The following is a 15,784-nucleotide window of genomic DNA, read 5'->3' as shown; positions in this document are numbered from 1 at the left end:
GACATGGCAGCCTCAACACTAGTGCATAGCCTTCATTAGAACTTACATAATTGACTGTACCAGGACACTATTTTATTCCATTCCACTGGCACAAAATGGCCCTATGCTGGATATATTTGGCCATCACATTTTTTTTTCACCTGCAAGGGGAAATTCTGATGGTAAAGGAGTGCTATGGAGAGTTGGTCCCATCCCATCTAGCCGCCATGATAGGCATATGGCCAGGAGCACCACTTCTAAGGGGCTGTGATCCAGCCAGGGTGGAGACATTCGCAGCTGGCACAAGTTAGAATGAAAGCCGAAGGACAGGCCTGGTGTACAGCCAGGATCAAGGCAGTATGGTCACAAGCTACTCCAACTGCTTCTTACTCATAGTTAAGTATCTGGTCCTATGAGTAAGCAATACTCATTTCAAATAAAGAAGACAGACTCAGATGTTACTAAATATTCTTCAGCCATAAGCAAAAATGGCAAAGGGCATAGGCATCTAAAACAATTATTACATTCCTTATTTGCTTTGCAGAAACAATCCCTTCTGTAACATAGTTTGAGATACAGCCACATTCAGTATTTCCTGATTATGCACACCTCTCGGAGTTGCTTTTTTTTAGGCTAAAAATGTTGGAAGTATAATGGAAAGAACAAGGGATTAGCTTTACTAACTAGAAAAGTATTCTGTGTCTGATGGTGTAATCTTAAAAAATCTACCTTCCAGGATTATTCACGTTTGTGAAAGTTGATCACATAAATGTTTGCAAGCAGCAAACATAAGACAGGTTGCAATCAAGTTTCACAAATGTGAATAATCCTGGCAGGTAGATTTTTAAGATTACACCATCAGATACTCACAGGAAAAAAAAATTAAACATCTTCCTGATTACGAGCTATCTTAGGGAACAGAAATGCTACTATGTGACTTACTTGACCAAGCCCAACTAAGCAGCACAGCTCAGGCAAGTCACAGAATAAAGCAAATAAGGGGTGGGGTGGGGAAATGTCATCAAATAATTATATATATAATTATATATATATATAATTTTCTCATATATGAGAAAATTATGAACTATGCATATGCTCCACAGACAGACAGAGGTGAAATTAACCTATAGTAGTGACAGTTTGGTGGAAATGTACAGAGTGGATTTTTTTTATTTATTTATTTTTGTAAACCAACATGATTAATTTTGGGCGTCTGTGCTGAAGTTTTCTACAGAAGTATAAATATGTGGATAAACCAGTAAAGATTTTTCTTCAGCTACATTTGAAGGCTGTTTTTTTTCCTCATTGTTTTAGAAGATACAGTGCAGGCCATAATCATGTGTTAATCAAACTGCCACAGAGCTTGTATCATAACCGTTTAATGCTTAGACTGTGCTTGGTTTTTTTCAAAGAGACTACAGAGTACTTTTCCAGTTAATAAAGCTAATCCCTTGTCCTTTCCATTATACCTCCAACATTTTTAGCCTAAAAAAAAGCAACTCCGAGAGGCGAGCATAATCAGGAAATACTGAGTGTGGCTGTATCTCAAACTGTTACAGAAGGGATTGTTTCTGCAAAGCAAATAAGGAATGTAATAATTGTTTTAGATGCCTATGTCCTTTGCCATTTTTGCTTATGGCTGAAGAATATTTAGTAACATCTGAGTCTGTCTTCTTTATTTGAAATGAGTGTTGCTTACTCATAGGACCAGATACTTAACTATGAGTAAGAAGCAGTTGGAGTAGCTTGTGACCATACTGCCTTGATCCTGGCTGTACACCAGGCCTGTCCTTCGGCTTTCATTCTAACTTGTGCCAGCTGCGAATGTCTCCACCCTGGCTGGATCACAGCCCCTTAGAAGTGGTGCTCCTGGCCATATGCCTATTGTGGCGGCTAGACGGGATGGGACCAAATCTCCATAGCATTCCTTTACCATTAAAATTTCTCCTTGTAGGTGAAAAAAAAAATGTCATGGCCAAATATATCCAGCATAGGGCCATTTTGTGCCAGTGGAATGGCATAACATGTCTACAAGATGAGACTAAGATGAGTTGATTGTAAACCAGGAGGCTGAAGGCTAACTCTTCTGGACTGAGATGGAGTTTAGACTTCAAATTTTTTTTTTTTACACTTTGCTTAGGACTTTGGTTTTTGAAGATTTCTTCCTGGGAACTGTTTGTAATTAAACTTGTTATCCAGAGCATTCCTTAAGTAAAAGGACACTTTCCAATTAAAAGTTCATGAATGAAGTCCAAGTCCCAATGTCAAAACTCCCATGGACTTCAAATGGGGCCAGGATTTCACCCTATATACTACTTGAAAATCAGTTTCCTCACTTGAGTACATTTTAATATTTACTGTAGACTGTACAAACAGAGAGGAGTTCTACAGTTTTGTTTACTTTTCACCATTTATGCTGTTTACTACTTGTATTTCAGTCATTAGGTGGGGCAGTGAAAACAGACTAGTCAGTTTCTAGTCAATTTCACTTTCTGGTTCTGTCTTAGTTCAATCCTGCCAAAGGCACTAGACCTGCCAAAGCTATTAGAAGTCCAGGATGCATGTAAACAGCATGGCATTAGCTGTTCTCACAGACTCTAGGAGTAGTTCACTTTCCTGATCTTACTAATAGTTTGCATACAGATGTTTAAAGTTGCAGTTAAGTGCTTTTTTGTCTATTGGGCATGTAATTCAATTGCCACAGAATCTGTTTAATTTTAGACAAATATACCTATCTAGAGCCTTAAATTTTTGGAAGATTTTGATTTTTAAAACCAAATATAGCAGCAGAGGGTCTTTATAGCGAAAAAACATTGTTGCAATGTCAATTTCATTTCCATGTTGCTATTTTAATGTTACAAGAAACTTGACTAAAATATTACATATTTTCACACTTCATATTCTCCACATGTGAATATATTCAGATGCAATTATAGGGTGGTTATGCATTAATATAGCTAGTTAAGAAAAAAATTATATTGCTTCCACCTGCCCATTATCTTTAGTAGCCTCTTACCGAACCCATGGATGTTGAATTTTGTCTTGTTTGTGTGAGACTGATCCAATGAATTGGTATCTAATAATGCACCTGAGACTGTATGCTACCTTAAAACTTGTCTTCAGGATTCAGTTTCTTCGTGCATCTTGTGGTGCTATGAATAAGGCTACCTGATAAAGTCAACTTAGCATGACTAGTCTTCATGGGGGTGTAATGCACATTATGGAGGTGTGATTTCTAAGCGCACTAATGGGTCCATGTAGTTGCTGATAGTGTGCACTAGAAGATCCCAAGTGCGTGTTAACACAGTGCACTACATAAATGTACACTAAGGAACTTCTAATACACACCCACAGGGCCTTCATGGAGCAGTTGGTGTGATTTCTAAAGCACACTCTTGTAGTGCACATAACCCTGCTCTGTAGACATGCCAATAATGCTGGAAATTACTACAATATGTAGTAAAGATCTTGCAGTGACTATTCAAGGATATATTATTTAAGATTGAAGGTAGGAGTGGCCGTACAATACATTTAAACATATTATTTAAAAGAGTGCTCTCAGTCCTGAAAGTGCCTTGCAGACCATATAAACCCAACACCACTGAAATGGAAGCATCTTAAGGACAGAGGGTACTATTAGGCACGGCACACTGCATAAAAGTGAGAGGAAGGAAGATTTTGGCCCAGGACTTCAAGGCAAACACTTCCCCTCCTCTGATCCCGTTTTTAAAATAAAGATCTAATCACTCTCATGCATACACTCACACTCAAACAGTGTGTGTGTGTGTGTGTGTGTGTGTGTGTGTGTGTGTGTGTGTGTGTGTGTGTGTGTGTGTGTGTGTGTGTGTGTGTGTGTGTGTGTGTGTGTGTGTGTGTGTGTGTGTGTGTGTGTCCAAACAGATTAGACTGAATGTTAGAGCCTTAAATCTTTCTTTTTGGAGTCAAACATGATTCTTTGATTTCCCCTGGATAATTTTACCTCTAGGCTTTGGCACTACCCCAATCTAACATGAAACAGCACCATCATGCCCCCTCTGCTCTCTCCATCCTTGTAACATACCTGAAGGTATTGGTATCTGCAGTAATTTGATTGGAATAATTTCAGCAAATGGAAAATGGTTTCCATAGTTGTGTGAGGTGGCATTTGTACTGTGTAGGGTATTAAAAGGTGGCATTATAGTGGAGTCTCTAGCTTGCTTAATTCTGTACAAGTGACCACCACTTAAGTGAATACATCTCCTTTGCCTTCCACTTTGTGCTAAATAGACCATGCGTAAGCTGAACAGGGTGCTCATATATTGTGGGGTGTGTGTGAGAGAGAGAGACGGTAGGTGCTTCTATTCTGAAGTATCTGAAACACTATCAACTTTTGTGAATACATCTTTACTAGCCCTTGAGTTGATCTGAGAGAGAAATCACCAATACTCTATTAGTACTTTGGAAGATTATAAACCTCAGAGATTTAGCTCAGGATTAGTAAATTGGAGAGTGTATGTTATCAGGCAAGGCTTAGAACCATGATTGTCTCTGAATCGTTTTCATTAGTGCTTTATTCAAAGATCGTTTGAATTATGTAACAGTGACGTTTCAGGGGAATCTGGCAGGAGTTTATTTTAGTTTCTTCTGCCCTCCCCCGCCCCCCCGCCGCACAAAAAAGTTATTTTTATTACTCCAGTTTATAATGCGCAGCACGTTTAGAAAGGCAGAGCTTGGATCTCTGAGGAGAGGTGACTTCAGATGTTGCATCTGAACACTGATTGTAACTTTGCTTGGTGGCAGAATGAGGTACAAGAAATATATAACCATTCTAGAAGCTGCACTTGGCATTACCCCCCTTAATAAGAGAGAACTGCTTCCTGAGGGCAGACATGCAAACCTTTGGCAACATCCAGGGTAAGTGATGAATAGTTGGTCAATGAGGAATTCGAAAGACAAACATTTACCTTAAAGCTGCACACAGACCTAGAAAGTTGTGTTATCTGCAGTGAGGAGGAATCATTGATACAAAAATAATCTCTTTTAAAAATACATAGTGTTATGAAGTAAAAGATGCAGAATGTTGTTTCCCTAGGGAAATGCTTTCCTTGACTGGTATGGCCATTTTCTAGTAATTTGGAAGTGTCATCAGTAGTAACACTTAATACTCTATGCAAACTTCTGATTTAAGAACTGAATAGATAAGATAGAGCATACTCTCTACAATAGCAAATTAAATGGATATTTTGCAGCCTGATTATTCCTTAATTACTTTTCTCCCGAAATATTTAAAACACATTTCTTAAGATCTGTGTTGGAAATCTCACAGCTCTTGAAGATGGGGAAAAAAAGGATTAATTTCTTTAGGGAACTTCATTCAGTATTGCTTTGTCTACTGAATATCAAAGGTCTCTTACATTTAAGGTAAATTAATTTCCAGGATTGAATTTATTTTTGTTAAAGGATTTTACTTCACTGTTCATTTAAGTTGCAATGAAAATATATGATTAAAAATGGTTGACTATGTAAAGTCTTCGACTGAAAACCCTGGATACATCGATTTGGCACTGACCAATTAAATACTACATTTTAAAAGAGATGTGTATTACAAATAACACTTGTTAGAGGTGAAAACAAGCTGAAAGCTTTTAAAAATCTAAGGTCTCCCTGTTCTTGGTATTTGTTTGCTTTTTGCATTTTATTCCATTTCAAGAATGTAAATGAACTAGATAGTTTCAGTTTAGTTTTGTAGTCTGTTTCTAGTCAGTTATGTTCATGTTCTCCTACATCAGGGTGCTGCAGTTTTTTTTGTTGGACACACTATAGGGGAATGTTAACTTAATTTATACATTTGAAAAAGAAGAAAAGGAAAAAAGAAAAGAAAAAGCTTCTGTTAAAGACCAACTTATGGAAATATTCCTGTGGATCTTAGATATTTTTAAAGTTTGCTGATACAAAACCTAAACCTGAAACCAGAATTGACAAGGCAGTCTCTTTTGGCTGTGTCTACACTGATTTCAGGACCTCATCTATACTAGAGGTCCCCAAGTTGGAGCTGCAGTGGTGGTATTGCAACAATGGGAAATTCTTATGAAACAGTTAACTGTAGACAAGGCCTTAAAATGGATACTTAGATACAAGTTACTTATTGGAAGAGTTACCAAATGCAAATTTCACTCTATTTAGGAACAGTTCCACCCCATTATTAGTATTGTGCAAACTATAACTTTTACTCTGTTTCATGGCTGCACCTATATGCTAATCTGTTTGAGTTTTGCAGCCACTCCTTACTTGCTGATAAAGAGATTGTGTGGTTTCTCTGAATACTTTTGGAGCTGTGTTGGAAAGCAATGGCACATTCTTTCTGCATTTCACTGTCCTCTGAATGTGTGTGTTGCCCAGTGGAACAAACTTGGTTTTACACAAACGTTTGTTAATAGAAAACTAGGCTAATTTAAAAAAATACTTGTACAACTGATAATTTTTGCATCTTTGAAATTTGTCTCTATTAATCAAACTTCAGCTAGTATCAAACTACAAATGACAATGTCTCATCAATCCACTTATTTGCTTTTCTTTCCAACAGCATTGATCATACATCTTGGCTCTTCTGCTGAGATATTGAGGATGATGCATGTATTATATTTTAAGGGGTTTAGAATTTAAAGTGCATGTTCAGATAACAGAAGTGAGTTTACAACACTCATTGGTCTTTTTAATAAAAAGCAAAGAAGATCTTAATGAGGTTATAACGTACCTTAGAGTAAAAGGTCAAAAATAACTTATGCTAGAGGCATGTGGGTTGTTCTGTTTCCAGTGGCATAAGTCTTCACGTTCTTAAGAACATCTGAATCGCCATATTGGGACAAACCAAAGGTCCATCTAGCCCAGTATCCTGTCTTCCAATAGTGGCCAATGCCAGGTGCCCAAGAGGGAATGAACAGAACAAGTAACCATCAAGGGATCCATCCCCTGTCGCCCGTTCCCAGCTTCTGGCAAACAGAGTCTAGGGACACCATCCTTGCCCAGGCTGGCTAATAGCCGTTGATGGACCTATTCTCCATGAATTTATCTAGTTCTTTTTTTGATTCCTGTTATAGTCTTGGCCTTCAGAACATCCTTTGGCAAGGAGTTCCACGGGTTGACTGTGTGTTTGTGTGAAAAAATACTTCCTTTTGTTTGTTTTTAAATCTGCTGCCTATTAATTTAATTTGGTGACCCCTAGTTCTTGTTTTATGAGGAGTAAATAACACTTCCTTATTTACTTTCTCCACACCAGTCATGATTTATCCCCTCTTAGTCGTCTCTTTTCCAAGCTGAAAAGTCCCAGTCTTATTAATGTCTCCTCATATGGAAGCCATTCCATACCCCTAATCATTTTTGTTGCCCTTTTCTGAACCTTTCCCAATTCCAGTATCTCTTTTTTGAGATGGGGCGACCACATCTGCACGCAGTATTCAAGATGTGGGCGTACCATGGATTTATATAGAGGCAGTATGTATTTTCTGTCTTATTATCTATCCCTTTCTTAATGATTCCCAACGTTCTCTTTTGACTGCTGCACACTGAGTGGATGTTTTAGGAGGACTATCCACAATGACTCTAATATCTCTTTCTTGAGTGGTAACAGCTAATTTAGACCCCATCATTTTATACGTATAGTTGGATTATGTTTTCCAATGTGCATTACTTTGTATTTATCAACATTGATAAATGTTTGCTCCAGTTACAGGTTAATATCTGTGTATAAACTCTTGAAATATTAACTGGTTGATCAGTAAACTTCTAATGATATGACTGGCGTACATAGGTAACTAAATCAAACCACAATTTAAAATCAATCAAATTGTTTGCAATTCCCCTCTTGTACATCATTTTCCAGGGACTAAGGTTCAATGAACCGGCATCTCTCCATGCACCAGCTCTAATGAACATTTATCTAGTTGGGTTTTCTAATTTTTCCCACTCGATACTTCTCTTATTGACTTCTGTAGTAAAAATCAACATTGGGATGTACTCTCAATTGCAGCACTACCACATGGTAGATGGAGAGTTACTGAGAATAAACAAAATGGAAGAATAAAGCTTAATTTTAAAGGAGAATAACTCATGCTATTTTGATCACACAGTTATTTTTATTTAAAGATCAAAGGCACCATCGAATTTATTTTCTTTACCATTTATCTTTGTCATTGTAGAACAATGATGAGATTTACGTGGCAGTTGAGTATTTATAATTGTTGACCTCGCTATAAGGAGACAAAATTATGGCCATGATGGCGTTTTAATTTTTAGCCCAATGTATAACTTTCCTGCTGCTTCCTGGAAAATCAATATTGTGTGTGCAGCCTGTAACAATAAAATTGATACTAATGTTCATAATGTGTCTTTCACTGCTCCAAAGACATGCCGCAGTGTCCTTTTGTCCTGCAGCTGCAAAATCATGCCATGACTAAAACAATCCTATCCCACGCCCTGGGAATGTTCTTGAGCTGGAAGAGACAGCAGGGGAAAAAGCACACACCATCAATCAATTTTTACATCTTGAATTTCAGTTTGGAAAGTGCTTCTTTAAGAAGTAGAAACACGTCCAAATAGATTGTTGTTGTCATAGACCAGGGGTTGGCAACCTACGGCATGTGTGCCAATGGTGGCACACCAGCTGATTTTTAATGGCACGCCGAGGTTCCGGCCACTGGCCCTGCTCAGCCCGCTGCTTGCCAGGCCAGTAGCGGGCTGAGTGGGAGCCAGCAGCCGGAACCCCAGATTGGCAGCGGGTTGAGCAGGGCCAGCCTGGGGTCCCGGCCGCCGGTCCCACTCAGCCTGCTGCTGGCCTGGATGGATGGAACCCCGGGCCGGCAGTCGGCTGAGTGGGGCCAGCAGTTGGAACCCCAGCTGGCAGGAGTTGGTGGACAGAACTGCAGACTGGCAGCGGGCTGAGCCGCTCAGCCTGCTGCTGCTCTGGGGTCCTGGCCGCCATCCCCGGTCAGCCTGCCGCTGCTCTGGGGTTCCAGCTGCCGGCCCCTAGAAGTGAAAATAAGGCGGAGCGTGCACGCTCGGAGCTGGCCGATGCTGGGGTGTTCCGCTGTGACTGGAGGCACGTCGTGTGGCACGCTCTCAGATGGGTTCATGCTGGCTGCTGGAACTCTCTGGCAGGCTGGCGCTGGCGGCCCCGTGCACCAGACTAAACAGCAGGCAGTCAGGCAAGTGAAAGGGGCCGGCAGGAGGTGTGGTGGAGGTTTCCGCATCCCAGCCTGTGCTGCTTCCCTTCTCTCGCCACTGTGGCTGGATACTAGGGCACTACAGGCACGTGCCATGCGGCGTGCACAGCTGCTGCCCCTCGGGGAAGCGGAAGGGAGCAGCAGGCCAGGGAGTCTTCTGCCGCTGCTCCCCATTTGCCTGCTGATGCAGTGCCCCCACACAGCTGGCCCACAGCTCCCTTGGCAGGAACAGGAACAGCGTGGGGCAGGGACCCATCCACCATCCAGGTAACCCGGCTGCAACTGGGACTGTCCAAGGCCAGCCCCAAACCCCCGCCCCCCCAGGACTTCCCCTCCTACACACATCCCAACCCCCTGCCCTGAGCCCCTTGTACCACCCAACCCTGACTCTTGCACCCCCCATGTTTCCAGCCCTGACTCCTGCATCATCCACATCCCCATATCCCCTGCCCTGAGCCCCCCGCAACCTAACCCCCTGCCTTGAGTACTCCCCCACACATCCCCAGCCCCTGAGCTCCTCCCCCCGAGGGGGGTTGCAATATGACAATACCTGTAAGAAATTTAAGTTACTTTCACCCCTGCTGGAACCCCAGACCAGCAACGGACTGAGCGGAGCCAGCGGTGGGCTGAGCGGCTCATCCCACTGCAGATCTGGGGTTCCGGCCGCCAGCCCCACTCAGCCCATTGCCAGCCTGGGGTACCAGCAGCCAGCCCAGGGCTCTGCTTCTGGCCTCGACCCAGCGCTCTTCAGTCACCGCCTGCGGTAGCCCACACTGGAAAACTCAGCAAGAAAAAGTGAGGGCAAGGATCATACTAAACTGATAAGATCTGCATTTTAATTCTGTTTAAATGAAGCTTCTTAAATATTTTAAAAAACCTTATTTACTTTAAATACAACAATAGTTTGTTTATATAATATAGATTTATAGAGAGAGACCTTCTAAAAACGTTAAAATGTATTACCGGCATGCGAAACCTTAAATTACAGTGAACTTGGCACACCACTTCTGAAAGGTTGCCTACCCTTGTCGTAGACTATTTAACTTCTTTAAAAATCTGCTATCTTGACATAGCTCTGCTCAAACAGAGTGGGGTGAAAAATTTGAAAGATAAATAAAATATGGTTTAGAAATTCTTTAAGTAATAAATAATTGAAGAATTTCTTCTGTTGATTATATCACCATCTGTTTCTTGCTGCTATCTTGTTAACCAGCGGTGGCTGTGGATTATTAAGCAGAAGGATGTATAAATGATGAGTCCATGTACAGGTGGGTCCACCTCCGCCAAATGACTGTAGGACCATATCTTTCGGCTGAGATTGAGCATATTCCTTGCATAAGATGTTTTGGAAAGGAAGGCTGGCCTTATTGTCAAAGCATAGGACAGGACTTAGAGAACCTGGGTTGCGTTTTCAGTTCCGCTACAGGCTTCCTATGTGACCTTGGCAAGTCACATCATCAGTACGTGCTGCCTCAGGATGGGAATGATAATGCCTCCTTTTTTCCTGTCTGTCTATCTTGCTTGCTTAGATTGTAAGATGTTTAGACCAGAGACAGTCTCTTGTGTTCATACAGCACTTACCACAATGAGGCTGCGAACTTGGTTAGACGCTACCATAGCAAATAATAGTAATGCTGAAGATCCCCTTTGGCAGGCAACATTTCCGCTTTACTGCCAGGGACAGTTCAAGCAGCCAAGCTACCTTAGAAGAAATTGCTTTAATTCCTTTTTCTTCTGGACGTCACTATTCCAGGCTTTATGATCACCCTTCTGTGATGCTAACAGGCCAGGTGCCAGTTCATTCCAAGGTCCCTTTGTCTCCACTGAACACTGACAAATACACAGCTGGAACCAGTCTGGCTCACCTGTGTGTTAATGATGTTACAATAGGCATTAGAATTATAAGGATGTGTTTAGACGTTATGGAATGCTTGTGAGTTGCTGCCTGCATTAATCTCACTTATAATATCGGTATCCATATTGTAAGGTAACATTTGAGCGTTTCTGTTGTAAGCCTCTGTAACTGTGTAAATCACTAGACTAGTGTGAAACGCTGGTCTCCAACAGAATGTTTTATGTCCTGCCCATCAAGAAATACTAGATGGACTAGTGTGGAATGTTAGAGGACTAAAGACTTTGTTGGTTACTCTTTCCCCCCAACCCGTCCATTAAGATGAGTGATTCATAGACTCTCGGACTGGAACGGACCTCGAGAGGTCATCGAGTCCAGTCCCCTGCCCTCATGGCAGGACCAAATACTGTCTAGACCATCCTTAAGAGACATTTATCTAACCTACTCTTAAATATCTCCAGAGATGGAGATTCCACAACTTCCCTAGGCAATCTATTCCAGTGTTTAACTACCCTGACAGTTAGGAACTTTTTCCTAATGTCCAACCTAAATCTCCCTTGCTGCAGTTTAGCCCATTGCTTCTTGTTCTATCATTGGAGGCTAAGGTGAACAAGTTTTCTCCCTCCTCCTGATGACACCCTTTTAGATACCTGAAAACTGCTATCATGTCCCCTCTCAGTCTTCTCTTTTCCAAACTAAACAAACCCAACCCCTTCAGCCTTCCTTCATAGGTCATGTTCTCAAGACCTTTAATCATTCTTGTTGCTCTTCTCTGGACCCTTTCCAGTTTCTCCACATCTTTCTTGAAATGCGGTGCCCAGAACTGGATCCAATACTCCAGTTGAGGCCTAACCAGCGCAGAGAAAAGCGGAAGAATGACTTCTCGTGTCTTGTTTACAACACACCTGTTAATGCATCCCAGAATCACGTTTGCTTTTTTTGCAACAGTATCACACTGTTGACTCATATTAAGCTTGTGGTCCACTATGACCCCTAGATCTCTTTCTGCCATACTGCTTCCTAGACAGTCTCTTCCAATTCTGTATGTGTGAAACTGATTGTTTCTTCCTAAGTGGAGCACTTTGCATTTATCTTTATTGAACTTCATCCTGTTTACCTCAGACCATTTCTCCAATTTGTTCAGATCATTTTGAATTTTGACCCTGTCCTCCAAAGCAGTTGCAATCCCTCCCAGTTTGGTATCGTCCGCAAACTGAATAAGTGTACTTTCTATGCCAACATCTAAATCGTTGATGAAGATATTGAACAGAGCCGGTCCCAAAACAGACCCCTGCGGAACCCCACTTGTTATACCTTTCCAGCAGGATTGGGAGCCATTAATAACTACTCTCTGAGTACGGTTATCCAGCCAGTTATGCACCCACCTTATAGTAGCCCCATCTAAATTGTACTTTCCTAGTTTATCTATAAGAATATCATGCGAGACCGTATCAAATGCCTTACTAAAGTCTAGGTATATCACATCCACTGCTTCTCCCTTATCCACAAGGCTCGTTATCCTATCAAAGAATGCTATCAGATTAGTTTGACACGATTTGTTCTTTACAAATCCATGCTGGCTATTCCCTATCACCTTACCACCTTCCAAGTGTTTGCAGATGATTTATTTAATTACTTTCTCCATTATTTTCCCTGGCACAGAAGTTAAACTAACTGGTCTGTAGTTTCCTGGGTTGTTCTTATTTCCCTTTTTGTAGATGGGCACTATATTTGCCCTTTTCCAGTCTTCTGGAATCTCCCCTGTCTCCCACGATTTCCCAAAGATAATAGCTAGAGGCTCAGATACCTCCTCTATTAACTCCTTGAGTATTCTAGGATGCATTTCATCAGGCCCTGGTGACTTGCAGGCATCTAACTTTTCTAAGTGAGTTTTTACTTGCTCTTTTTTTATTTTATCTTCTAAACGTATCCTCTTCCCGTAAGCATTCACTATATTGGACATTCCTTCAGACTTCTCAGTGAAGACCGAAACAAAGAAGTCATTAATTATCTCTGCCATTTCCAAGTCTCCCGTTACTGTTTCCCCCTACTCACTGAGTAGTGGGCCTACCGTGTCCTTGGTCTTCCTCTTGCTCCTAATGTATTGATAAAAAGTCTTCTTGTTTCCCTTTATTCCCATAACTAGTTTGAGCTCATTTTGTGCCTTTGCCTTTCTAATCTTGCCTCTGCATTCCTGTGTTATTTGCCTATATTCATCCTTTGTAATCTGACCTAGTTTCCATTTTTTATATGACGCCTTTTTATTTTGTAGGTCACGCAAGATCTCGTGGTTAAGCCAAGGTGGTCTTTTGCCACATTTTCTATCTTTCCTAACCATCGGAATAGCTTGCTTTTGGGCCCTTAATAGCGTCCCTTTGAAAAACTGCCAACTCTCCTCAGTTGTTTTTCCCCTCAGTCTTGATTCCCATGGGACCTTACCTATCAGCTCTCTGAGCTTACCAAAATCCGCCTTCCTGAAATCCATTGTCTCTATTTTGCTGTACTCCCTTCTACCCTTCCTTAGAATTGCAAACTCTCTATGATTTCATGATCACTTTCACCCAAGCTTCCTTCTACTTTCAAATTCTCAGCGAGTTCCTGCCTTTTTGTTAAAATCAAGTCTAGAACAGCTTCCCCCCTAGTAGCTTTTTCAACTTTCTGAAATAAAAAGTTGTCTGCAATGCAGTCCAGGAACTTATTGGATAGTCTGTGCCTCACAGTGTTATTTTCCCAACATATATCTGGATAGTTGAAGTCCCCCATCACCACCAAATCTTGGGCTTTGGATGATTTTGTTAGTTGTTTGAAAAAAGCCTCATCCACCTCTTCCACCTGATTAGGTGGCCTGTAGTAGACTCCCAGCACGACATCACCTGTGTTTTTTACCCCTTTTAGCCTAACCTAGAGACTCTCAACACTTCCATCTCCTATGTCCATCTCCACCTCAATCCAAGTGTGTACATTTTTAATATATACGGCAACACCTCCTCCCTTTTTCCCCTGTCTATCCTTCCTGAGCAAACTATACCCATCCACACCAACATTCCAGTCATGTGTATTATCCCACCAAGTTTCAGTAATGCCAACAATGTCATAGTTGTATTTATTTATTAGCACTTCCAGTTCTTCCTGCTTATTACCCATACTTCTTGCATTTGTATATAGGCATCTAAGATACCAGTCTGATCTTGCCTCCCAGCTTTGCCCTGACCCTCCTTTCTCTCTGCCATGATAGCCCATGCTCCCTCCTGTTTCCGACCCATCTCCCAGGTCTTGTTCCCCACTTACCTGTGGGGTTTGCTCACCTGTCCCCGTCGAACCTAGATGCAAGAGATTTCCTCACATCCACTGAGTCTGCAGCTCAAAGCAGAAGGGGGAAAGGGGAATAAAAACTCCTAATAGGGAACCATATCTTCATGTGGTTTGGACCCTGGGGGAGTGTAAGCAAAAGCTCTCCAGTGCTTAGACAGGATTAGCCCTAAAGGACCTATAGTGCTTGCTTGCTTATTATTGAAGTTTCTATGACTTTTTGAGTCTTAAGATTGGAACTAACTTGTGGTTATCTACGTTTACCTGCTTTAACCGTGTAAATAACTGTCATTTCCTTTTCGTATATAATAAATCTTTAGATAGTTTATTACAGGATTGGCTACAAGTGTTGTCTTTCGTGTGAGATTTAAAGTGCAGTTGGCATGGGGTAAATTACTACACCTCTACACTGATATAACGTGACCCAATATAACAGGAATTTGGATATAACACGGTAAAGCAGTGCTCCGGGGGGTGTGGGGGCTGCACGTTCCAGTGGATCAAAGCAAGTCTGATATAATGCGGTTTCACCTATAACACGGTTTCTTGGCTCCCGAGGACAGCGTTATATCGAGGTAGAGGTGTAGTAATTTGGGACTGAAGTAACCAGAATATTGCTATGATACAAAGGTAGGCTCACCTGAGTGGCAAGATGGGTTCTTGTACTCAAGGGGACTGTCTATGACTCCATTTTAAGGCTGTTATAATGCCTGAGGAGTTTACACTTGATATTTGGTTTGTGAAATCTAAGTATAGGGCTCACGACCATTTGGGCTTCTTAACAGTCTGCCCTGCTGGTGGTGCTCATGCCTTGAGCCAATGCAGGACAGCATGACACATTCGTTGTGATTATGCTTGACTTAAATGCAATTTTATTTTTCAGGAAACAGAATACTACCCTGCCATCCCCTTGCGAGTGGGACTGGGTGCACAGCTATATCTCAAGCCCAAAACACTTGACCAGGAATAGACAGAGTGTGTCGAAAACCAGCATTCCTCACCAGGTACTAGTTAACAGATTCATAAGGTCAGTTAGGAAAAAGTCATCAGTCTGAAATCTGTAAAATGTTATGTCTAATGCTTTATGATAGCTGACAAATTATCATTATTTCCTTCAGCTGTGGTTTTAAATTGATTTATAAGGCTGTACTCTTCAGGTGGTTATGCAGTGATTGGATGTAATTCTGTTGGAATTCCCTTATAACTTAGGAGCAATAAATACGTGCATATTGTAAAGTTTGGTAGTGCATAACATAGGCTCTTTGAAGTAGAGACCTTGTCTGCAAAACATCAAGTATATTGGTGACAAGTAAATAACAATGCACTGGGTTGGATTAGTTCATCTGTTAGATGATATTTTGGGAGCTAAGTACTTGTTTAGTTTCATTTGTTGATGTCTTCAACCAACATAAATATTTGGTATGGGTGTGTGTGGAGAAAATCAATT

The 15,784-nt window shown here is 41.3% G+C and overlaps 1 protein-coding gene across 5 annotated transcripts in view; it reads left to right on the top strand.

Annotated features, from left to right (window-relative positions):
• Positions 1–15,784, top strand: part of TJP2 (tight junction protein 2) — a 95,060-nt gene that overhangs the window by 8,793 nt on the left and 70,483 nt on the right. For 2 of the 5 annotated variants that reach the window (XM_030568057.1, XM_030568056.1), the window contains exon 2: positions 15,221–15,341. The gene's annotated coding sequence lies outside the window, so the exon portion shown is untranslated. Of the gene's footprint in view, positions 1–15,220; positions 15,365–15,784 lie in introns of those variants that run through there. The other 3 variants (XM_030568054.1, XM_030568053.1, XM_030568052.1) reach the window with 2 other exon arrangements.

This window comes from Gopherus evgoodei, chromosome 6, assembly GCF_007399415.2.
Source record: "Gopherus evgoodei ecotype Sinaloan lineage chromosome 6, rGopEvg1_v1.p, whole genome shotgun sequence".
NCBI classification, from domain to species: Eukaryota; Metazoa; Chordata; order Testudines; family Testudinidae; genus Gopherus; species Gopherus evgoodei.
Note: the sequence above shows the minus strand (reverse complement) of the source record. Positions and strands in the feature narration are given on the sequence as shown.